At 39.4% G+C, this 25,804-nt stretch overlaps 1 protein-coding gene across 5 annotated transcripts in view; it reads left to right on the plus strand.

Moving 5' to 3' along the window:
- The window catches only part of SLC39A10 (solute carrier family 39 member 10), a 196,239-nt gene that overhangs the window by 99,810 nt on the left and 70,625 nt on the right, over positions 1 to 25,804 (plus strand). For 2 of the 5 annotated variants that reach the window (XM_073218414.1, XM_073218418.1), the window contains exon 1: positions 24,510 to 24,663. The exons of 2 other annotated variants lie outside the window; for them this stretch is intronic. The gene's annotated coding sequence lies outside the window, so the exon portion shown is untranslated. Of the gene's footprint in view, positions 1 to 24,509; positions 24,664 to 25,458; positions 25,797 to 25,804 lie in introns of those variants that run through there. One more of the 5 variants, XM_073218415.1, reaches the window with a different exon arrangement.

The raw sequence follows: 25,804 nt of genomic DNA on the forward strand, positions 1-25,804 counted from the left end.
AGCGTGGGAATCCTGACATACTTTCAGGCAGTTTGCAAAGTTGAAATTGTTTCCTCTAATAATGCTAAGATGTTATTTGTCTTTTTCATTCCACTGATGGTGTAAAAGCAGCAAGTAAGTAACACTCCTGGATTTTTTGCACAGATCAGTGGTTTTGCACCAAAATATAGTAGTCATCATTGTATTCTTCACTGTCAGGCAGTCATACAAAGTTTGTTGTTACTGTTTTCAGGTCCATAGTACTTTTGTTATTTCAGTCTCATATCTTGTGATTGAGTTTTGAGCTTAAATGACTACTTTTTTTCATGGAACACTTTTTCTTTTTAACCTGGAAGATTGACAAAGTGTGGTTATTCAGTCTTGGGTATTTGCAGACATTTTCTTGAAAATGAGCAAAATGAGCCTGTCACTTCAAGGAAAACAACTGACAATATTTTTGGCAAATGATGACATTCAAGCTTTCAGGTGAAAATTAGAAGGCTGGATAATTTGCATCAACCACTGTGAGCTTGCCAGCTTCCCAGTGCTTAAATATTTTTGTGATGATGTCAGTGGTGATATTAACAAGTGATTTTTTGATATGGTATGATGAAATGAGTCAGCATTTGAAAAACATCTGCATAACTCAGTGAACAAACATTTTCTCAGTGACCAATGCAGGTTACAAAATCTCTCATGGGTAATAGATTTATTCAAAGACCAAAAAAATAGACTAAAGATATAAGGATAATTGAGTACAGAATTTCATTGATCTGTTTTCAGATTCCGCACTATAATTAACCTTTGAGAGACTTCCATTTTTTGAGTTTTAGTGTAGTATCAAAGAAGAATATCCAAAATTATCTGAAGAGGCGACCGTACTTTATTTTTTGACTACTTATTTGTATGAGGCTGGATAGTCTTAATGTACCTCCACCAAACAACAGATTGAATGCAGAAGCAAATATGAGAATCTACATTTTGTATTGTCAGACTTCTCAAAATTTTTTTATTTTGAAAAACAGTTATTTGTCCATAAAAATATTTTTTATATTAATGTATAATGCGCCTATTACTTTTTACTTTTAAGTGAATTAATAAATTTGTGTTTTAAATTTTATTTTTTCATTTCTTAAATGGTAAATACTGATAGATGTAACTCACATAAACAAATGTACTTTGTAGTGTGTAAAAGGATTCTGAAACCAAAAAGTTTGAGAACCACCTGGTTTAGACCAATCAGAGTCTTAGATTCAGCTTCCTCTGAATACAGATATTATGTTGTCTCAGTAAAATCAGGGTTGTATTAACAGGCTGGTTAAGGGCTTGGTTAATGGCTTGATTATATAGCAATGATCTGCCACTTTCAAGCCAAAGAACTTTCCCAGTGGCACTTGGCCACTCTGCCACATGTCACCCGTTTTTGGGAAACGTTGGAAAGGATTTTTCAGGTCTCAGAAATCAGGATTTCATCACTACTATGTTCATCCTGTGCTGCCAGATTCTAGGGGAGCTTTCTGTGAAAGCTACACATAGAAAATGGACAGAGGTGTTTATTTGTCTTTCATGCCCACTGGGGGTTAACCAGAGTCTCTGGTCTGGCCCACAAAAGCAGTGGTGTTCTCTGTCCCAAGCTGGGCATGTTCATTTTGTCCTCAAGGAATACAAAACAGTGACATCCCATATCACTGTCTCATATCAGGACTCAAGGTTTCAGCTGTATTTGGGCTCACTCCAGGTTGACAAGTAGGCCAATGCTGTTTTGATTGATGGGTTAGTAATTATTTAGGAAAACTAATGCACTGACAGGAAAGGAAGCAGGTAGAAATAAAATCAAACAATATTTGTATGAACTCAGAGAGGATAATGGTGGTAAACAAAGCAATCATGGGTATAGTCAAGGATTCTGTTAGATGAATGAGGAAATTATAATGCTCTTAGAGCTATGATTGAGGACATGGAACCACAGAGTTTAAAATGAGGATTTTTCTTTTGGACATTTTGTGTTTAATATCCCTGAAAATCTGTGTAGATATGTCCACAAGGCACCTGGAAATATGGTCTGACCTTTAAAAGACAAATTGGACTTAAAATGCAGATCCTGGACTGCTCAACATGAAGGTCATAGTTTTATAGGAATTGGTAAAATTTCTTTCCCCCAGAGTAAAGTGATAAGAAAGTGAAGTTTGAGATAGAAAGTTAGGAAATCTTATTTAAGGGAGGGGAAAAACAGGAATCTAGTATTGGAGACTGGAAAAGAGTATTAGGCAGAAGGAGAACAAAGCAAAGGTATTATTAAAGATGCTGAAGGAAGAGAGTTCCTCAAGGAGATATTCAACAGTGCAGGATGAACATTGTGAAAAGGCAGTAAGATTTGACAAATAAGGAATCAATGATGATTTTAAAAAAGTAAACTATTTTTAGGACAATTTTAGATATATAGGTAACAGCATACAAAGTTCTTATATACCCAATATCTAGTTTGTTTCTCCTATTAAACCTTATGTTGGTATGATTTTTTTGTTACAATTAATGAATCAACATTGATACACTAGTATTAACTAAAGTCCACAGTTTATACACAATGTCCTTATTCTGTTTTGGAATCCCATCCAGATCATCACATTACATTTAGTTGTCATATCTTCTTAGGTTCCTCTTTGTTGTGACAGTTTCTCAAATTTTCCTTGTTTTTGATGACCTTGACAATTTGAGGAGTACTGGTCAGGTATTTTGTAGAATGGTCCTGATGTTTTTCTCATGATTCGATTGGGGTTGTGGGTTTTAGGGAGGAAGACCATAGAAGTAAAGTGCCATTTTTAATCACCTTATATCAGAAGTAAATACTATCAACATGACTTATCACTGTTAATTATGACCTTACTCAACTGGTTGAGTTAGGGCTTGTCAGGTTCCCCTACTGTAAAATCACCTTCCATCCTGTGCTCTTTGAAAGGAAGTCACTACGTATGCCCACTCTTAAGGTGGGGAGTCAGGCTTCCCCTCCTTGAAGACAAGATCTACATAAATTATTTGGATTTCTTCTGCATGGGATATTTGTGTGTTCTTCCCAATAAAACTTTACTTTATTATTTATGTCAGTATGGACTCCTGGATACTTATTTTATATTTTAGGTTATAATTCAAGACATTTTGTTTCTCAAATGGTTCCAGCTTTGGCCATTGGGCATTCTTTCAGGTGGCTCTGTGTCTCTTATACATAACCCTGCTCCATGATGAGTTTTGAGTGAGCCATTTCAGCAGCATGGTGAGCACTGGTGTGATGGTGTGTTGAGGAGTAAATAAGTGGTAAAGCATTAGAAACAGAAAGCAGTTAAGTGGTGCCTCCAATCAAGGTAAGGCCTAGTATTTGTCTTTACCAGTTCTTGAGACATTTTAATCTCATAAAACTACAAAGAGATGCAATTCCTAGTTGTGCCATGAAAGGCCCAAAGCATTAAAAGCAAAAAAACAAAGCAAAAAAGCCCCAGAGTGATCAAATTGGATGAACACTGAGGATATCACACAAAATTTATATCTGATGATACTGACAAAATCATTACTGCCTGTTTTTACTGCTTTTATATCTATCATATACTCACTAATTTTTTGTCTTAACAGAGGGTAATGTAGACATTAGTTATAATGTGAGAATCCCAGAATTTTTTTTCTGTGCTTTTTACTTAAAAGATTTTTTATTTTTTAATAAGGTATCATTGATGTAAAATCTTATGAAGGTTTCAGATGAGCAACATTGTGGTTATTACATTCACCCATATTGTCAAGTCCACCCACCCCACCATACCTGATTGCAGTCACTATGCATCAGTGTAAGATGCTGTAGAGTCACTACTTGTCTTCTCTGTGCTATACTGCTTTTCCCACAACTCCCTTACATTGTGTGTGCTGATCATAATGCCCCTTAATCCGCTTCTCTCCCCTACCCACCCACCCTCCACAACCCTTTCTGAGAGACTATTTTCTTCCCCAGATTGAAGAATTTTTCAGCAATTATTTCCTCAAAGAGACTTTATATCCCTTTTTCTCTCTCTTCTTCTGAAACCTCTATAGTGTGAATATTGTTCCATTTGGTTGGTCACATAACTCTCTTAATATTCTTTCATTCCTAGAGATCGTTTCTTCTTTCTGTACCTCAGCTTCTTTGCATTCCTGTTCTCTAATTTCTGTTTTATTTACCATCTGCTCTACATCATCTAATCTGCTCTTAAATCCCTCCACTGTATGTTTCATTTCAGATACTGTATTTTTCAAAGTTTCTATCTCTTTCTTGAAGTCCTCTCTGAGATACTGAATATTTTTCTGTAGCACCATGAGCATGTTTATGATTTTTATTTTGAAATCTTTATCAGGATGATTGGTGATTTCAGTTTCACTTAGCCCTCTTTCTGGTGTTTGAGGGATTTTGGTTTGCACCAGGTTATTTTGCCGTTTCATATGTCTAATGATTCCTATGAAATAACAACTATGTGTAGGCAGTGCCCAGAAGCTCTACTCTCTGAAGCTGCCTAGCACCTGGAACAATGGTGGGGATCACAGGTGAGGGGCGCCGGTGCCTACCAGGAGGAAATAGTTCTTTCCTGCTTCCTGCCTGCAGTGCCTGTCTCCATTGCCAGGTCCAGTGGGCCAAGTGTCCAGGGAGGAACCTCTATGTTATACCCTTGTAGCTGCCATAGGCGGGGCCACCCTCCAGCTGGCCTGATGTGATGGTGGAGGTTGTAGATTTGTGAACTGGTGCTGGCCAGGAGGAAGGAGCGGCAAGCTGGGTATCACAGTGTGGGGCCTCAATGCTGTGTTGCCAGCCAGGGATATGGAGCGCATGAAGCTCCTGAAAGTTCCCAACCTTCTGGTCTGAGCATGCCAGGACAATTTTGTCCACCTGTCCTTTCTCCTGAGCAGAAAGATCTGTGTTATTCTTACCCCTTTAGCAGCCCTCTCGCTGTTGGGAAGTGTTTCAAAGTGCCCACCTTTCTTTTGTCTGGAGCAGCCGGTTGTGGTACCTGTTCTCGACAAGCAGCTGGAATATCACTTTCTCTTAGTATTCTGCCCGTCTTTGGTTTCTGACACCTCTAATCTCTGGAGCACCTTGTAATGTGGGTTCATGTTCCCAGATCTCCAGGGGTGGGTGTTCAGCATTCCTAGGCTTCCACTCCCTCCCTGCTCTGTTTCCCCTCTCCTGCTGGTGAGCCAGGGTTCAGGGAGGGCTTGGGTCCTGCCACATCATGGCTTTGCTGCTTTACCCTTTTCCATGAGGTCTTTTCTTTTCCCCAGATGTAGGCTGTCTGTTGTAGTTTTCTTTCCAGTCACTCTTTCAGGATTAGTTTTATTTGCTGTATTTTCATGTTATATGTGGTTTTGGGAGGACGTTTCTGCCCATTGCTCATACCGCCATGTTGAAAAAGTCTTCTATGCCAGAATTTTCATTACACTTAAAACTTCTTTGTGATTGCCAGCAGTATAGGATTATAAAGAAAAGACTTGGTTTTAAGTCTTTTTTAAATTCCTGCAAAGTCTTGATCTTTGGAAATAAATACAAAGAATAGGTAATATTTCTCACAGTGAATATATTCTAGCAGTAAAGCAGCTTTAAAATACTTAGAAGACAGAAGTTGTTATCCTTTTATTCTCTGATAATTTTCTCATTTGAATTACCAGATGAAGTTTTAAATTTTTACAAGAGGCAAAGGAACCAAGAGAGGGTTTGGGATGTTCTTTATGGTCGGGCTAAGGAAGAAGAGACAATATAAGTCATAACTCCTCCCACACATTCTATTATCAGCCATATCCAGTAGCCATTCCACTATTATTTACTCCATATTACTTTGTACCAAGCAGTATGCTCAATTCTGAGGATACTACACTGAACAAGTCACAGAGCTGCTGACAATGTATGAGTATAGGAGACATAGTTTGGGGGTAGACAAGTAAACCACAGATGTAGTACTCTGCAAGCTATGTGCTGTATGTGTGAGCATATAGGAGGTACAGTTAACCCAGAATTGAATTGGGAAGGGTAAGGGGCAGGAAGGGTCCTCATAGTGATAACTAAACTAAATCCTGAAGGACAAGTAGGAGGTAATCAGAGGGAAGTAGGAGGTAATCAGATGCAGGAAGTGCAGAAGAGAGGTGGCTCTTGAAGCAAGGAAAAGCATAACATTTGAAGGAGTAACATGTTTTTCAGTATTGCTGGATCGTGCATGAAGTTCTCACCTGCATCGTCCAGAAGTATAATGCTAACACATATTTAATTAAAAGAAATTTTAGCAGTCATAGTAAAAATAATTAAGTGAAATTAATTTTAGTAATATATTATTTAGCCTGATATATTTAAAATGTATCTCAGCATATAATCAATATGAAAGGTTATTAGTGTAACCTTGTTCCTTTTTTTTTTTTTTGTACCATATTTGAGAAATTCATCATGTGAATTACACTTAACAGCACATATCAGTCTGGATTAGCCACACTTCAAGTGCTTAGTGGCCACATGGCTCGTGACTACTATACTAGACAGCTCAGTTTTAGATTGAAGTAATAAAGTACCAATCTGCAGAGATACTATAGAAGCAGATGAGGTGGGATATTGTTTGTCAGTACCCTTAGTTAACTAAGGTCAATGGGAAGTTTTGAAAAGTTTATACATGGGAATAATTTGATCAAATTAGTGATGACTCTCGCTTTCACTGTGGAGAATGGATTGGAGGTAGGTTGATCAGAAATCAACTAGTTCTAGGTAATATGTGATAATACTTATTACTAAGAGAATGGCTTGGGTCTGATGAGAAGTAGGAGTCAAGAGTCATAAGAAGAGAGTGAACTGAGAGACGAGACAAGAATGACTGCCTTGCTTCTGCTTTTTTTTTTTCCCCTCCAGAGAGTTCAGGGGAACCATTATGAGAACTAGGGAAAGGAGAGGAAGAGTGGCAGTCTGGGGAGATGGTGTGTTTCGTTTGGTCATCTTAAATTGTAGGAGTTACCTTGTGAGACACCAAGTGGAATGTTCACATCTGAAAATAGGGAGACGGATGCCACCAACAGATAGTTAGTAACTGAAGTCATGAGATTGGATAAAATTAACCCAGGGTGAGTGTGTAAAACAGTAATTTCCAATAAGAGTTACTTGGGAGGTCATTTAAAATGTAGATTTTGGTCTTTATCACCAAGATGCTGGTTGCCTAGGGTGAGGGCTGGAAATTGCACTTTTAATAAAAACCGCTGGAATATCTGATGTAAGTGATCCTTAAGATACTCTTTTGCAAACACTGGTTTAGAATGATAAATAAAAGGACCCAGAGGAAACTGCCTACATGTATGGAAGTTTATAGAGGACAAAGGCCCTTGAAAAAGATAAGAAAGGAGCCACTAGAGACTAATAAAAAATCAGAAGAGTGTTATATGCTATTAAAGTGGAGAGGAATCGGATTCTTACCTAAAGAGGAACAAGACTGGAGGTGGGGCAGCTAGGCAGGTACTTTAATTGGTTGGGCAGTCAGCCTGGGAGAAGGTGCCACCCTTTGGCTGCTTCTTAAGAGGTGTGTCCTGGGCATATCTTCTCATCCTACCACCAAACACATCAAATTTCCTTAGGATTTGAAGGAGGAAGTGCTTTATTACCTGCCTCAGAAGTAGCAGACAAATCAAATAGAATGCCAGTTGAAAGTGACCACTGGGTTTAGTAACTGAGGTCACTGATGGTAGTGTTACTGAGCCAAGCTGGGTCTGTTTACCTGCAGGCATGGGAAAACCAGTCAGAGGAACAGCACACCTGTCTTTTGCAGAGAGAAAGTTTTATTGTAAGATGGTTGAACAAGGAGACAGGAGGCTGGCTTGATGAATCTTTCTCCTTGACCGTAGTACAGAATCTATACAGGAGACTTTTGCATATTTCCAAATATGCAATTCACATTAACAGTTAGGACAGGGCTTTTCTCCTACACCTACATAGCATGTAAATATGTTACTACCTACACAGTATGTTCAAAAATGGTGGCTAAGCCGGGTGATTTTAGTAGGGTAATGAAGAAGAGGTAACTTCAGGTTATCTGTAACTGTCTCTGCACTGGCTCAGTTGAAGGTTGGTGGGTGCAGCCAGCTTGGATCAACTGAAGCCGCTCTGAGTAAAGCTGGCTTTAGGGAAACTGCAAAGTGACTTGTGACTTCTCTGTCTTAGAAAAGAACATAGAAAGTGGTAATGAATTTTAACAATGCACTGCATAACAGGGGCAGGAAATAACTTTGGGCTTTTTAATTAAAAGGCCACAACTTCAGCAACTTGGATGACCTGTTAGGGATGGAAGCCCAGTTCTAATAGGTGAGTTGAGAAAGTGGGTCCAGTAAGGATAAAAGTCTTTTAAGAATCTTGGTTATGAAAAGGAGAAAGCAGAAGGCAGAGTGCATACATGGATGTTCGCAGGAAATGGTAAGAGATGCCTGCCATTCTTCTGAGTCTGTCCATCCTTGTTTCATAGTTGGTTGAATACTTGGCTGATGGAATACTATAAAACCATAGACTCTCTGTCCAAGTTTCATAAAATATAGTTATTAAATAATTTGTACTTATACTTTCAAATCAGTAAAATGATGTTTGGTCATATCATGACTTCTATTAATTATTAGAAGGGATAAACCATTTTACAGAATAACTATAGCTAATTATTGATGGTTTGAAAGAAGTGCCAACCTATGGTAGGTTAGGATTAGATGAGGGGGAAAAAGGAAGAAACCAGAACCTTGAGCCAGAATTTCTCGGTCTCTTTCTTATGTGTCCTCTCTACTGGCCAATCATGTATCATGGGCAGAGCTCCAGAACGTCCCTGTTACAGTAATTTTGTGTTATCTATTACTCCTCCTCTCAGCACCACTCCCAATACCAGGTTAATTAGGAGCTGACTATCAGTCATCAAATTAATTATTTAACAGTGTACAGCACCAGTTCAAATAGTGTACCGCCGTAGTAAATATTTAAAACATGTGCTTTGTTTCCACAAATGTGGTATGCTACAAAGTATAAAAAATTCAAATAAAATGAAATAAAAATAGGAGCACTAGAACTTCATTTTTAAACATAGCCAAAAGTTCAGTTGGGTTAAATGTAAATTAGTTGTGTTTTTGGTTTCCTCCAAACATGGTGACCCCTTTCCAAAATAGACCCAAGTAATTTTAGTCACACATGCATCACATTCATGTGTGCCCATTTTACCCCACATGTGACCGATTTAACCACTTGCAAAAAATGAATACCAGGCACAGGTATGACAGTATTATCTTGGCTGATGTCACTACAGATAAATTTTGGTAACTTCAGAACTGCTTCAGCTATAAAGCTATTCTTATTCAAATCTCTTATTTTTCAATGTTATTTAAAATACAGCAAAAATAATTACAAACTCCTTCTGAGAATTTATTCCCAAAATCACATTTAAAAACTCTAGGTTTATAAAATCATTCATGTGCTGTAATTTGGTCCAGTTCCTTGAGTATTATATAGTATATTTGTTTAATTTATCTTTATTGAAATGCTTTATATTTTACTGTTGTTATGGAATTTTTAAAACAACAGAAGTAGAGGAAATAGTAAAATGCATACCCTTATAAGCAACACCCACGTGTAGCAATTCACATGTGAGTTATCTTGCATCACCTAGATACTTCCAGTGGATAATTCTAAGGTAAATCTCAGACATTTTATTTCATCCATAAATACCTCAGTATGTATCTTTCAATAATGATTCTTTTTCTTATAAGCACAGTACTATTACCACACATTTAAAAGTTAATAATAATTCCTTTCTATCAAATACCCAATCAGTATTTAAAATTTTATGATTGTCTTCTTACATTGGATTCTTCAAATTAGGAACTGGACTCCTATATTGAAATGCTGTATTTTCAATATTTATTTAGCTATAACTGCAATCTGTACAAAATAAAAATGTCACCTGACCCATACATTCTTCTCTACTAACTTGCCATGTCATGGAAAGAGTATATAAAATCTTTAAAGATTTTGATTAATTTATTGACAACCTATTTATAAGTAAATTTGTTTTTGAGAATTTTTTTTTTTGGTGTTTGGGAATAATGTTTTTCTTCAGTAAATCACTAACGCATTAATGGCCAGCAACCTGTGCAGTCATACAGGACCCCTTGTTCAGAAGGACCTGTGCTTGGTTTGTTCTGCTGCTGCTGTATTGAAATTCCTAATACTTTTATTCAAGGGGTCCCACGTTTTCATTTTGCAGAGCCCTACAAGCTATGTGGCTGATCCTGCAAGCAGTATAAAAGTTGGGTAGGAAACACATGACTCCCTGTTAATGTCTGTAACTCCAGGGGGAAGATATTTTCCTAGCCTGAGGCAAAATACCTTTTAACTGAAATCACTCAAAGAGAAATAAAGTGGGAGACACCCATTGATTGCCTACAAGCAGTTGTCCACTTTTGCCTGTGTGTGTCTCTCACGACCGGGCTGCAGAAGAAGGGATCCCACCCAGCCTCTCCAGTCCAGATATGCCCTAGCTAGCCCTGGTAATTACCTAGATATGAAGATTGACTACTTCTCTCCACTCCTCAGAAACACCTATTGATATGGAGATACACTAAGGCCAGGTGAGAGATTCTGAAAATACTGCAATTTCACCTACAGTGTCTTAAATAAGTTCTCAAAAGTTATTTGAATGTACCTAAATTTCCTACTTACATCTCTGTCAGGATTAATAAAATCTGACTAGGTTTCAAGCCACTCACTACAGCACCTTTGGCTTTCTTAAAGTATCTTATTTGAGTAGTACCTATGTAAAAGAGTGGGAGTGGGTTTGAGAGTACTTTCGTGCAGATTTAATATTTCTCCGTTGACTATCATTAATAATGTAAAACTTTGGGGAACAACAGTACCTGCATTATAGTAAACACTATAACTCCTTGTTATGATGATGATTATTAGTTAATTATTACCATTTAGTATCGTCTTAGTATCATTTAGTATCTTGGCTCTTGGGCCTCTAGATAAGAAATGCAAACCAGTCTTGAAATGCTTTGATAGACGTTCTTTAACAGATACTAATTAGGAACGTAATTAAAAAGAGATTATTGTGTAAGCAAATCATTACAGTTTACCAATTTGATCTTCATTTCAGTAGCACAAGTATCACAGGAATTCTAGCCCCCTGAACCATTTTAATGTCACACATATAGATATCTGAATTCTAGGCTTTCCAACCTCATCTTTCAGCCTTTGTAAAAAGTCTTAATGGACGTAAGTACATATTGGATCTAATACCAAGTTTGGGGCAGCCATTCTCTAGGGTCTAATCTGTAGATGTACTAATTCTCCAGAGATTTCATAGAGCAAAGCAAGTTGGAAATTTTGATAATTCTGTTGACACCTACTTTCTATTTCCTACTCCCTATACATTTACAAAAAGAAACTTAGGGTATAGAAGACAACATAGGTGATTCAGAACATTTCTTCTTGATGATAGTAGCAAAAGTGCAAATATTTCCCAGGTGTGGTTCCTATTTAATAAAAAGGTTTATGAGAGAAAACACTATCTCTGCTGAAGGACTGGGTTATTTTGCAATCAATATCAATTGGAAGGGTCAGGATACATTACAGTAACATTTATAATTTTGCTAATAAATTAGGTATCCTAATATAAATGGGGAGTTAAGGAAAGGGAAGAGGGTGTTCTGATAGAGAAAGCTTCCCTGAGAAAGTGAAACCTAAAGGATGAGAAAGTTTCAGGTAATCTAGATTATCTTTTCTAGCTGAAGGACATCCCATAGTATAAACACACCACAAAAGTTACTTTTTTCCCAAGAACAACATATTTATGATCAAATGCAGTTACTACTGGAAATTCAACAGTGATACTTTGTTGTAAACTGTATTTTATGGAAATCCCTTGTAGTACATACTAACAACCTTTTTTTAGGTAAATAATGATAGTGATATAATGGTGATGGTGACCTTATTACTGCTGATTAGACCTTATTACATGTCGGGGTATTTGCAAAGTATATTGCCTACATTATCTCATTATCTGTATTAGTTCATTTATTACTAAAAGCAATTCTGGAGTATTTCTGATTAAATATGGCAGATCAAACATGTGTGTTTACTTTCGTTCCTTCACTAAGACAAAAATGGTAGTGAGAAATAATAAATGTACAGCCATAAAGACAGAAGACAAAGGGCAAGAGTAATGAACAGTTTGGAAGATAGAAAGGGAAGGGTTACTTTATTCCCTCAGGGAAGTCAATGCTTGGAGATGGGGCTGGTGGGGAGAAGGAAGCCCATCAGTGCTCTAGCATCCCAGAAACACTCAAGTGTTGCAAATATCATGCCCTGATGAATGGAGGTGAAGGGTATGCCTGGGAACAAGAAGATATTTGAAAATGTATGTAGGAAAAAAAAAATCTAGATTATGATTGTGTGTGTAATTAAGAGAGTTAAATCCTGATCTTTTTTACTGAAAGTTAATAACAGATACCTAAAATTGATGAAATAGCAGGATAAGCACGTCATTTTAAAATATGGAGGCAAATCCCTGAAGAAAAGCTAAAATAATTGAAGATTTTGTTCTGGGAAAGTAGACCCTGGAGTTGGTAATGTACTGTTGTTTCTACTCTGTTCTTGAAATTGTAGTTAAGTATACATGACAATGTACCATTTTAGCCATTTTTAAAGATATAATCAAAAGATTTTATTGACTTATACCTGTAAGTAGATAAAGCTGAATCTGTTTTAAACTTTCACTTTTTTCTTGCTATTAAGATATCATGCATTAGAATTGAATGTATTTATTTAATAATATTTTTCTGTTGTGGTAAAATATACATAACATTTTACCTATTTTTGGGTGTATAATTCAGTGGCATTAATACATCCACAACATTGTGCAGCCATCACTATTCACAAAATTTTTTCATCATCCCAGATAAAGACTTTACCCATTAGGTATTAAGCCCCCATTTTCTCTGTCTCCTCTCCCGGCTACTTTTCCTCCCCACGCCCCTACCCACCCCTGGTCCCTGGAAACCTCTGTTCTAGAAAGTTCTAGAACTTTCTGGGTCCAGGAATTGGCCTATTTTAGGTATCTTAATATCAGTGGAATCCAAAAATATTCATGTTTTGTATCTGACTTATTTCATTTAACATGTTTCCAAATTCATTCATGTCGTAGGATGTACTTCTATTTGAACTTTAAAGGTGATGTTACAGTATGACCTTGATAAAAATAGAAATTGAAATAAAATCCTGCAACATACTGCCCATTCTATAGGTGTCAAAAATGAAACTGAAAGTTAAGAAGAATCTTTCAAGGCCACAGCTACTAAGTAGAGCTGGGGTTCCTGTTTCATTCTGTCTCCTTGACACTTCTCAAATCCAACAATTTCTCTTTATCCATAATCACTTCACACATCGATTATTGCTTCCTAATTGTACTGGTTTGCTATTGCTGCTCTAACACATTACCTCAAATTTGGCATCTTAAAACAATACAAATGTATTATCTTAGAGTTCTGTTAAGTCAGAGGTCTGACAGGTCTCATTGGGCTAAAACCAAAGTGTCTGCAGAACTGCATTCCTTCAGGAGGCTCTAGGAGGGACCTATTTTCTTGCCTTTTCTAGCATCTAGAGGCCACCCCCATTCCTTAGTTGTGTCTTTCTCCAGTACCACTGTATCCCTCTGATGATGCTTCCATAGTCACCACCCTCTCTGACTCTCCTCTTGTTTCCTTCTATTCTTAGAGACCCTTGTGATTAAATTGAGCCAGCCTCATTCAGGATAGTCTCCCCATCTCAAAAGGAGCTAATCAGCAACATAATTCCATCCCCAATCTCAGTTCCCATTTGCCACATAAACTAGCATATCCGCAGGTTCCAGGGATTAGAACGTGAACATTTGAGCTGGGGAGGCATTACTTCTGCCTACCAAACTAATCATATTACTACTTCCCTTCTTGCCTGTCATCATGCCACTTGCCTGCTTAAAGTCCCTCAGCAGCACTTACTGCCCCCAGGGTAGCATTCAGATTACACAAAGGCCGGGCTTCCTGGGCTGTCTCATCTTTCCCAAATCCCCATGCCAAAAACACACACCGACACTGTGTTTTGGTTCCCCAAGATGAGAACCATACTTCCATTCATTCATTCCTCTGTTGGGTGCTTTCTCCCTGCTCTTCACCTGGCTCTCCTTTGCATCCTTCATGTCAGACCTTGGATGTCACTTCCTTTTGGAGCTATTTTTGGACTTTACTGTCACAGCAGCCCTTACCTGTCTCTAACATAGTACTTGCCACTCTGTACTCTAATTACCTCCATGACTGGATTGTAAACTACTTAAGGGCAAGAATCATTTTTTATTCAACCTCATTTCCCAGCTACTTAGTAGAATAATGTGGAAGATATTTCCAAACATTAACATTTGTCTCTTTTTCCAAAGGAGACTTACAGAGGATGTAGATTCATATACATCTAAGTAATGAAATGAACCTTTAATCACCTAACTGAATTTCACTTTTAATCTGTTGGACTATATATGCCTGCACCTGACTGATTCTTCATTATTGATTAGTACATTAGTAACTCAGATATACATAACTATGATCAAAGTCATTAACATACACCTGATTCTGCCTAATTTTTACTGGTATAAATACTTGAACAACTACTTCAAATCACCATAAAGAGGGGGAAGCTTTCAACTAAATGTATAACCAGACTGGCTAATTAACATTCTAATTTAAGAGACTGTGAAGTAAACATCTTTGGAATTGATTCAAGCTAGTCAAGCTGAAAGACAAAGCAAAAAAGAACAAATGTTCACATTATAAGCGTTGCGAAACATCTTTATTCTACTTAAAATTTCCATCGACCTGCAACATTTACAGACTGGGAAACCACCAGATTATGGTTCTATAGGGTTTTTAAAATTTTTTTACTTGCAAACTTTTGCAAAAAAAATAAATAAATAAAATAATTATTCTCACAATAATTTTGAGCTGCAGTCTTGATATAAGAGGCAAGGTAATGTACATACTAACCACATCGATTTTCTTCATTTATGAAATGAGCATAAATAATATCCACCTTGACAGGGCTGTCATAGAAATAAAATCAGTTACTATATTAAAGCACTAATAATGGAGCCTGGCACATTTTAAACTACACCGTCATGTATTTAAGGTAGGAAGAAAGACATGAAACATAACTGCTTAGAGAAAGCCACTGTCATTGTAATTGGAATGAAACTTGAGTGTGATGGAATCCTCAGAGGCTGCAGATAAGATCATTTGCCAGAAAGAGAGCCAGGTATAGTTAGTTGGTGGCTATGTCTCCTGGACACTGCTAGAATTGTTTCTCAAAAAATACTAGGAAGTTTCTAAAATTTCTTTAAAGATGTATGCTGGTATAAGGAGGTAGTTTACAAGAGTCTATGAAGAAAACAAAGGTGGCTTATTATGGTAAATATAAAAAAGATTTGAGCTTTACTTAAAAATAGTGCAGGAAAAATACAGAAATCTCTACAAGCAACTCTTATTTTGACAACTCATTTCTTACCTCCCCTAATATTTAGAATTTGCTGCATTCTTGCTGTCAAATTTTTAATAAATAGAGGTAAGCAATATTTGTTAAAATAAGTCAAGTGTGTCTTGATTTTAAAATATGTACTTCATTGTTTTCATAAGTGTCAGTTGTGAAATAGGTCTCATTATTAATTATCTTGGAAGCCTTAGGCAAGATCTGAAATTAGCTCTTATGTGATGACATTTTAAAATGAATTTCTGAAATGCATTTATTAATTTTAAGTAGTTAAACAAATGAACCTGTTTTTAAAAATACTCACATGGTAACTTATTGCTAATTCATTTCCATGTTGATAATTGTCCTTAAACTGGAGTGTAGCCATTCACAAATACTTTTCAAATTTGTAATATTCACTGTGGAATTTATGTTACTTTTTATTCCTTTGGACTGGGAGTTAAGGTTTAGAAAGTTGGTATCTGCTGTGCCTCCAGCATTCCAAAAGATCCGAAATGGCTGCCTGTTTGCATCTAGGCTGCCATGATTGATATAAGGGGTTGCTTACCAAGCCTGCCGTTTTTCTTCATCTTCATATTCCGTGGGTGAACAAGGCTGGTTAGAATCAAGATTGAGAAGTTGACAGTTTGTCCGGTTTTCCTTCTGTCCCTTTGCACCACACTACCATTGGGAAACTAGATAATCATGTTTTCTGTCTCAAAACTTCCTCTTCAGAAAATACCTGAAAAAAATATACTCACAGCAGTATAAGTAAGTAAAATGGTAGTACCTCCTCTCACAGTTAAAGTCCCTTTGGTTTCAAAGCCTAGGAATGAAGTGCTAAATGTGGAATTCCAGGGATTGGGGATCACAACAGACTGGCTTGGGGACAAGAAGTCTCTGTGGCACCATCCTGTGTGCAAATGTGTGGTTAGCCTGTTATCCGGGCTCGAGCTCTGAGCTTCTTGCTTTTGTTCATTCTTCTGAGTGGGTTTTCCTCATTCTCCTAAGCTAGGTGTCATTCCTATTTTCGAAGGTACCTGCATGGCAAATCAGAAGCTGTAAGCCTCTCCATCCCTATTTTTCTTCCAGTTAGGAATGTCTGAGGCTACAGGCCTTTTGTCTGTATTGAGGTCAATTAAAACTAAGGGATTTGCTTTATCTAAAGTTAGTGTCATCTAGGCAAATGATATAGAAGTTCATTTTTCTACCATGGGTGGAGAGTTGCTTGAATATTTGTTTTAATTGTCTCATTCTTCAATCTGTTTTTATCTCGGCAGATAGCCTGAAATTCATTTATACCGTAAGTCTTGTGAACGCAGAATGATCTCACTTGAGGGAAACATCAGTCAAATTTGTCTTTTACCAGGATCTGATTGACTCATCTCTTCCTGCTTTTATAAAGTTCCCTCCCCGAAGTGCTAGGCTCTTTGAGAGAAGGTGGCCTTCTCAGTTACATGAGTCATGTTCTTTAGAAGGGACTGCAAGGGCAGCTGTGTTGCTCTAATCACTATAATGCAAGCTCTCAAGGCCTCTTTATTATTAATTTTAGTAATGGCAAGTTTTTAGATGAGACTGTAGAACCTTAATTTCTTAAGGGATCAGGAAAAGACTGCCCCACAGAACTCCCTTCCCATACCATGGGCTTGGCATATTAGATGTCATAGAGTGCCACAGGCTTTAAAGAACAGGAATGGGATGTACCTTTTTGTTAATTTGCATAATTCATTTCTAGTTTCATACCTTTGTGGTCTGAGAAGCTGGTTGGCACAATTTCAATCCTTCTGAACTTACTGAGGCACTTTTGTGTCCTAGCATGTGATCTATTCTTGAAAATGTTCCATGTGCACTTGAGAAGAATGTGTATCCTGCTGCTTTTGGATGGAGTGTTCTGTAGATGTCTGTTAGGTCATTCTGTTCCAACGCGTTGTTCAGTGCCTCTGTGTCCTTACTTATTTTCTGTCTGGTTGATCTATCCTATGGAGTGAGTCATGTGTTGAAGTCTCCTAAAATGAATGCATTGCTTTCTATTTCCCTTTTTAATTCTGTTAGTATTTGCTTCACATATGTAGGTGCTCCTGTGTTGGGTGCATAGGTCTTTATAATGGTTATATCCTCTTGTTGGACTGATCCCTTTATCATTATGCCCTTCTTTGTATCTTGTTACTTTCTTTGTTTTGAATTCCATTTTATCTGATACAAGTACTACAACTCCTGCTTTTTTCTCCCTACTATTTGCATGAAATATCTTTTTCCATCCCTTCACTTTTAGTCTGTGTATGTCCTTGAGTTTGAAGTCTCTTGTAGGCAGCATATAGATGGGTCTTGTTTTTTTATCCATTCAGTAACTCTATGTCTTTAGATTGGTGCATTCAGTCAATTTATGTTTAGGGTGATTATCAATAGATATGTACTTAATGCCACTGCAGGCTTTAGATTCATGGTTACCAAAGGTTCAAGGGCAGCTTCTTTACTATCTAACAGTCTAACTTAAGTTGCTTATTATGCTATTACAAACACAATCTAAAGGTTCATTTCTTTTTCTCTTCTTTTTCTTCCTCCTCCACTTTTATATATTAGGTGTCATATTCTGTACTCTTTGTGTATCCCTTGATACTTTGGGAGTAGTTGATTTGATTTTGCATTTGGTTAGTAATTAACTGGTCAACTTCCTTTACTGTAGTTTTCTTTGGTGACATCTTATTAACCTTAAGAGCACTTCCAGCTATAGCAGTCCTTTTAAAATACACTGTAGAGATAGTTTGTGTGAGGTAAATTCCCTCAACTTTTGTGTATCTGGAAATTGATCCCTTCTTTAGATGTAAATGATAATCTTGCTGGGTAGAGTATTCTTCTTTGGAGGCCCTTCTTTCTCATTGCATTAAATATATCATCCCACTCCCTTCTGGCATATAAGGTTTCTGCTGAGAAGTCTGATGATAGACTGATGGGTTTTCCTTTGTGAGTGATCTTTTTTCCTCTCTCTGGCTGCTTTCAACACTCTCTCCTTGTCCTTGATCTTTGCCATTTTAATTATTATATGTCTTGGTGTTGTCTTCCTAGGGTCCCTTGTGTTGGTAGATCTGTGCACTTCCATGACCCAAGAGATTATTTCCTTCCCCAGATTGGGGAAGTATTCATCAGTTATTTCCTCAAAGAGAGTTTCTATCCCTTTTTCTCTCTCTTCTTCTTCTGGTACCCCTGTAATGCAGATAGTTTCCATTTTGGATTGGTCACACAGTTCTCTTATTATTTGTTTATTCCTAGAGATCCTTTTTTTCTCTCTGTGCCTCAGCTTCTTTGTATTCCTGTTCTCTAATTTCTGTTTCATTTACCATCTTATGTACATCACTAATCTGCTCTTAAATCCCTCCATTGTATGTTTCATTTCAGATGTTTAGGGTTTTCAAAGTTTCTGTCTCTTTCTTGACCCTGAGATCCTGAATATTTTTCTGTAGCTCCATGAGCATGTTTATGATTTTTATTTTGAAATCTTTATTAAGAAGGTTGGTGATTTCAGTTCACTTTGCCCTCTTTCTGGTGTTTGTGAAATTTTTGTTTGGACTAAATTCCTTTGTCATTTCATATTTCTAATTATTATTATGGAATAATAAATTTGTGTAGGTGGCACCCTCTAGAGCTCAGAAGCTCGACTGTTGGATCTGCCCAGCCCCTGCAGTGATGTTGGAGGTCACAGGTGCATGGCACTGGTGCCTGCTGGGAGGATAGAGCTCTTTCTTCCTGGCTGCAGTACCTAGGCAGGGCCACCCTCCAGCTGGCCTGTCATGATGGTGGGGGCAACAGGTATTCAGGACAATGCCTGCTGGGAGGAAGGAACAGCATGCTAACTGCATATTCCAGTGGTGGGGGGGCCTTGGCACTGCATTGCCAGCTAGGGGGATAGAGCATCTGAGGCTCCTGAGAGTTCCCAACCTGTTGGACTGAGTGTGCCAGGACGATTTTGTCCCCCTCTCCTTTCTCTTGAGTGACAAGCTCTATGTAATCCTTACCACCATATCACCCTCTCGCTGTTGGTTAGTCTTTCAAAGTGCTGACCTTTCTTTTGTTCCAGAGCAGCTGGTTGTGGATACCTGTTCTCCACTAGCGGCTGGAATCTTAGTCTCTCCAAGTATTCTGCCTGTCTTTCCTTTCTAACCCTTCTAATCTCCAGAGCACTATGTAATGTGGGTTTGTGCTCCCAGAGGACATCTCCAGAGCTGGGTGTTTAGCAGTTCTGGGCTTCTCCCTCTCGCTACATTTTTCTTCCTTCAACCTGTGAACTGGGATGGGGTGAGGGCCTGGGTTCTGCTGGATCGTGTCTTACTTTATTTACACTTTTCTGTGAGATCTTTTCTTTTCCCCAGATGCAGGCAGGCTCTTGTGATCTTCAGGTTGTTCTTTCAGGATTAGTTGTATTTGCTGTATTTTACTGTTATATATGGTTTTAGATGGAAGTTTCTGACTCTTTTCTCAGGCCATCTCTTTTCCTTTGGGATGTACCTTTTTACATTTTTCTGACTTCAGATCCTGAGCTGGGGCCTCAATTTCCAAGCTAAAATTCATAGTCTCTAAAAATGAATAAGTAAGTGTTACTTTTGAGGCCTAGGTTTAGAACACATTCTGATGTCTTCTCTTCCCAGTTCTTTAAAACCTAGACTTGGTGCTTAGTACCTCCACCTCAGCGCTATATCTCAGTTTAACTTAGTCTTTTTTGTAGCCTTGCTTCTAAGTATAATCTTTTTTGAAGCAAACATTTCTGGCCATGTAACAATCAGAGTTAAAACTGAACATGAATTTAAGGAAGTTTCTTTATCTTTGTTTATTATTAGTCTTTTTTTTAATTTTAGAATTCTTTTTGAAGTATTGTTGATATATGATCTTTTTTATCATTGATATACAATCTTATATTTGTTTAAAGTATACAACACAGTGGCTCAGCATTTACCCATATTATCAAGTCCTCACCCCCATTAGTACAACTACTATCTGTCATCATAGGAATATGTTACAGAATCATTGGCTGTATTCTCCATGCTTTACTACTATTCCTATGACCAACCTATACTATGATTGAGAATTTTTGTGTCCCTTTATCCCCCTCAACCTCCCTACCCACGCACTCTAACCCCACTCCCATGGTAACCACCTGTCACTTCTCAGTGTCTATGAGTCTCCTGCTGTTTTGTTCATTCTGTTTTGCTTTGTATTTATATTCCACACATAAGTGAAAACATATGGTATTTGTCTTTCTCCACCTGGCTTATTTCACTGAGCATACTTCCTCTATCCATCCATGTTGTTGCAAATGGTATGATTTCTTTTTTTAATGGCTAATATTCCATTGTGTATACGTACCACATCTTTATCCTCCCATCTATCGATGGACACTTTGGTTGCTTCCATATCTTGTCTACCATAAATAATGCAGAAATAATCATAGGAGTGCTTATATCTTTTCAAATCAGGGATTTTGTTTTCTTTGGATAGATTCCTACAAGTTGAATTATTGAGTCAAATTGTACTTCTATTTTTAGCTTTTTGAGGAGCTCCATATGGCTTTCCACAGTGATTGTACCAGTTTATATTCCCATCAACAGTGTAGGAGGGTTTCCATTTCTCTACATCCTTGCCAACACTTGTTATTTCTTGTCTTTTGGGTAGTGGCCATTTTGACTGGTGTGAGGTGATATATCTCATTGTGATTTTTTATTTGCATTTTCCTGATGATTAGTAATGTGAAGTATCTTTTCATGTGCCTGTTGGCCATCTGTATTTCTTCTTTGGAGAAATGTTTGTTCAGGTCTGTTTTTTATTAATCTTGATTCATGGAAAAAACAGTTTAGTTTGAAAAGTATTATTTCTTAGAATTATGGTCTTTTTTTTTAATGAGGTATCATTGATATAGTTTCTTAATTGGATTCAAGTGTACAACACGAGTGGTTCAACAGTTACCTATATTACTTAATCCTCACCCCCAGTAGTGCAGCTACTATTTGTCAACATAGGAAGATGTTACAGAATCACTGGCTATATTCTCCATGCTGTACTACTATCCCTGTGACCAGCTTATATAATGATTGAGAATTTTTTGCCCCTTTACCTCCCTCACCTTCCCCACCCACCCATCACTTATGTTTTTATACATTTAATTAAAGGTTTTTAACATTGTTATGGATGATGACAGTTTTTCTCCTCTGCTTGAGGGAAAGCCAAGTTTTTGACTCAGACTTCCTTCAGTCACAACTGAAGATTGAGTTATGAAGTGTTGGTTCTTATTTTCTCTGTTTATGATAGCTGGTTCTTTTCTAATCCTCCAATGGACAAAAAATAGCCATTCGACTTATTATATTATGCCTCACCAAAGTAGATTGGTTATGCTTAAAATTTTAGATATGTGAAATAAACTTGTAACTGAAACTGTGTGAATAAGTGAAATGAATGAAAGGTAAACCATTTACACACAGTTCAATACTCTTTCTTCTTCCTGGTTATTGCAAGTCATTTGTACTGTTTTTATAGTTCAGATGTGCTTCTTTATGAATCTAATGAGGTGGCTGGAAAGAAAAAAAGTAAGTTGTATGATTCTAACACATTAGAAATTCCATACCTGACACATCCCTTGTACATCAAAGTGGTAAAAATAAAACATGAATTATAGAGATATTTTTGCTATATTCTTCATTGTTTAACTCAGTGGGTGATTTTGAGTAAGCCTGAAAGTCATCTTCTGAGATTGCTTTTCCCAGTGGGAAAAGGAATATATTAGTTTGCAGCTCCATCATTTACCATACCTAGTAATTTTGCTCTAAGCCCTGCCCTAAGTGTGCATACACATGATCATATGTGAATGTTTGGGTGAGTGTATAAAAATGGTAAGAGACACCATCTATTTTCAAGTAGCTTGCCCTGTAGTTTTTATGCAGGGATGATATTTAATAATGTAACAATCAGTAAAAGCATAGGCACCAACCAGTTAGAATGGATGTCTTTGACAACAGTTAGGTTGACAACAAAGGTTTCCTTCTTACCCAAGCATTAACCCCATAGTTCCTGAAATGTGGGAGGTTGTGGAATCTTGAGAGAAAGGGCTGGTACTGGAGGAGATCATGGCTGACTTTGGAGATGGGAGCTGCAGCTGTTGACCAACTTGTATGGGAGTATTTCAATATGGGATCAGTTGGTTCAGCTGAAACTGTGTGTACCCCCTGAATATTTTTAACCTTGTAAATACATAAATGAAAAGCAGAGTGTGTATGTCCTAAAATGTAAGGAATTTAAGTACTATATCTTACTGATATTTAGAAGAAAGGTACTGCATAAACTTTAAAGGTACTGATAGTTATGAAATCATTTAAAACAATTATGAACCTTAAAATATAAGAGTAATTTAGAAGCATTTCATGCTTTGGACCTGAAAGATGTACCAAATTGATTTTATGAAATCTAAGGACATTAGAATATATTTAGACCTGTTAACTTAAGCATGAATCTAAAGCCTATGCTCACTGTCTCCCAGTTAGTGATAATGGTGGGACTTGAAACTAGGACACTTGATCTCTACCATCTACACCTCCCTTTGCAGCTGTGGAAAATGGCAAGAATGACGCAAATGGATTGGCTTTTTCCAAAAGAAAATGGATTCCCTTTCCCAAAAAGGGATATGAGAAGCTTAGTATCCTGGCAGTTGGTAGGCATTTATTAAGCACCTATAAGATGTTCTTTGTAGAGATACGAAACAAAAACAACCTTCTTTCGTGAAGGTAAATATGCAGGTAGCAGGAATGTGAAGCCATTCTAAGCAGGTGTGGATTTCAACTCTTCTCCCCACCTGTTTTGTGATCTTACCTAACTTGTGCCTCAGTTTCTTGGGGTAGGATAATAATACCCACTTTACTGTGTTAGGAGGATTAAATTAATATATATGTAAAGCACTTAGGAAGTATTTGACATAGTAGGACTTGCTATTACTATTAATCACGGCTGTATGCACTCTGCTAGACAGCATTAAGGCATCTCCAAAACTCTTTAAATAGATTTTAGCTGCATATAGAAACAGGCACACAGGGCAGAAGAATACAGAGAAGCCTCACCATGGAGATTAAATAAACGTCAGGAAGCAGAGTAATGGAGCAAAGGGAAGGTGTGAAGAGAACCCCCTTTAGGAAATTATGACTGTGAACTGCCCAAGAAGAGGAAGGGAGACAAGTCACGTGGTAGGTATGGTGTGAGCAAAGAATTGGGAGCAAGAATGAGAACGATGTAGGCAGCAGTACGTGGAATTGCTTGACTGGATGTTTTTGTTGTTGGGGGTCAAGAAATAATCAATGAATTGAGTAGTAGGAGGTGGTGGGAAATCATGGAAAGTTGCCAAAAGTCTCGGGAATTACTCTTTAAGGGAGTGACAGGTCCTCTGGATTCAACTTTTTTCAGGCTTGTAAGGCCCGTAGGAAGTGTACTTAAGAATAAATGCGGGGGTGGGAGAACAATGCAAAAGACCGCGCTTTGAGCACGAAATAAATCCTAGTTCCTCTTTGCCCTAACAGACTTAAAGGTTATTTCCACAAAGGGAGGGGTTAAATTAACGTAGGTAAACATCCTAATTTATCAGGATACAGACGGAAGATACTATCCTTTTGGCAGGAGCGTTTACGCTTAGGACTTCGATTATTCATCCGTCTCCCCAGGGCCGCAGCCACCGATATGCAAAGACCCGAGAGAAGCCAAGTGGTGAAGGGCGCTCCACGCATGCGTTAAAAGCAGCCCCAACTCCCCGCGGCGTCCTTTCTTGGAACGAAACTAGCGCCAAGCCACGGAGCTCCGCCGTTTGCGTAGACGCTAATTTCCCAGTCCTCCGATTCTCCCTGTAGAATCCGCTAGTGGTGCAGTTCCACTACTCATGTTGCGTTATCCGAAGTGAATGGCTGGGTGGTACGTGTACGCCCAGAGCGTAGCACCCTTAGGCGAACGGGGTGCGGCTGCGCAGGGACCTGAGTGGGCCTTCTACGCCGCTAGCGTAGCGTGGTGTCTGACGCTCGCGTCTCCGCGACGTAGCTAGCGCAGTCAGCTTTGGTGAATACACGACTTGGTGCAGCCGGGGTTTGGTACCGAGCGGAGAGGAGATGCACACGGCACTCGAGTGTGAGGTAACTATAAAACCCCGATTTGTTTACATTCCCTCCCCCAGAACCGGCCCCGTGCGCGGCGGAGACTGCGAGTCCCGGGACGGCGGGGGGGTGGAAAGGGAGACTGGGCCCGGGGAGTCTGGGTTGCGTCCCTCGGGGATCCGGGCGCCGCAGTCGGGGACGACGGCGAGCGGGAGCCGCGCGAGCGGTGGGCTGCGCGTGGAGCGCTGCGGCTCCTCGTGCGCTCTCCAGGCTGCGGCGGGATGGCGGCGGGCAGCCTCCGCCCCGCGTGCGGGGCCCGCGTCCGGCTCGGCCTCCTGCGGAGTGCGGCGGCCTCGCGGGGAGAGGGGGAGTGACCGCTGGGCGGGCGGCGCCGGTTAGGGGGCTGCGCGCGGGCGCCCGGGGGCCGAGGGTGGTGGCGCCGGCGGAGGCGGGGACCCTGGGGCCAGAGGGCGGGAGGGTCCGCGGCCGGGTCTGCAGTGAGGGAGGCAAGGACAAACGCGCCCGGTCATTCCTCTGCCGGCCTCCCTCCTGGGCTGTCATGGGGTCGGGCGAGGAGACCCCGGAACGGGGACTGGGCGCTGCCGGGAGGCTAACGGACGGTGGCGCTTGTGCTCCTACCGCGGGAAGCCTCGTGGGAGCCTCTCTCCCCGACCAACCGAAACGCCGAGGCGCGGCGCGGGGGAGTCAGGGTTTTAGCCGGCCGGGGTCGAGGGGTTGAGGGTTCGGGTGGGGCCGGCGCTGGGGGGAGGCCGGTGGGCCGCGAGGTGGCGCGGCAGCCCGGGCTTTGTTTCTGGAGCCTTTGGGCAGAGAATGATGCGCGGCCCGGCTGGGAGAGTGGGTAGGGAACCGCCTCGGCCCCCCTCCCCGCGTTTCGAGGTCTGCTCAACTCCTTGCTTCTCCCTTGGGACCCCCGAGTGCCCCGGCCAAGAAGGGGGCGGGGAGGGGGGTTTGAGAGCGCGGCGCGCCGCGCGGTTGAAGTCCTTCCTGTAGCTCCTGTAGGGAGCTGTTCACGTGGGAGGCTGCCCACATGGGCTGGTTTTAGCAGCTGGAAAGAAGTACCACAGCAGGAACCGAAACCCTCAGCTGGAAGGGTCGTTCACTCAAGTCCCTGTTATAATAGTGACATTAAGGCCACGAATTTTTAAAAAATGGTAGGTTA

The sequence above is a fragment of the Manis javanica genome, chromosome 12, assembly GCF_040802235.1.
Source record: "Manis javanica isolate MJ-LG chromosome 12, MJ_LKY, whole genome shotgun sequence".
Lineage (NCBI taxonomy): Eukaryota > Metazoa > Chordata > Mammalia > Pholidota > Manidae > Manis > Manis javanica.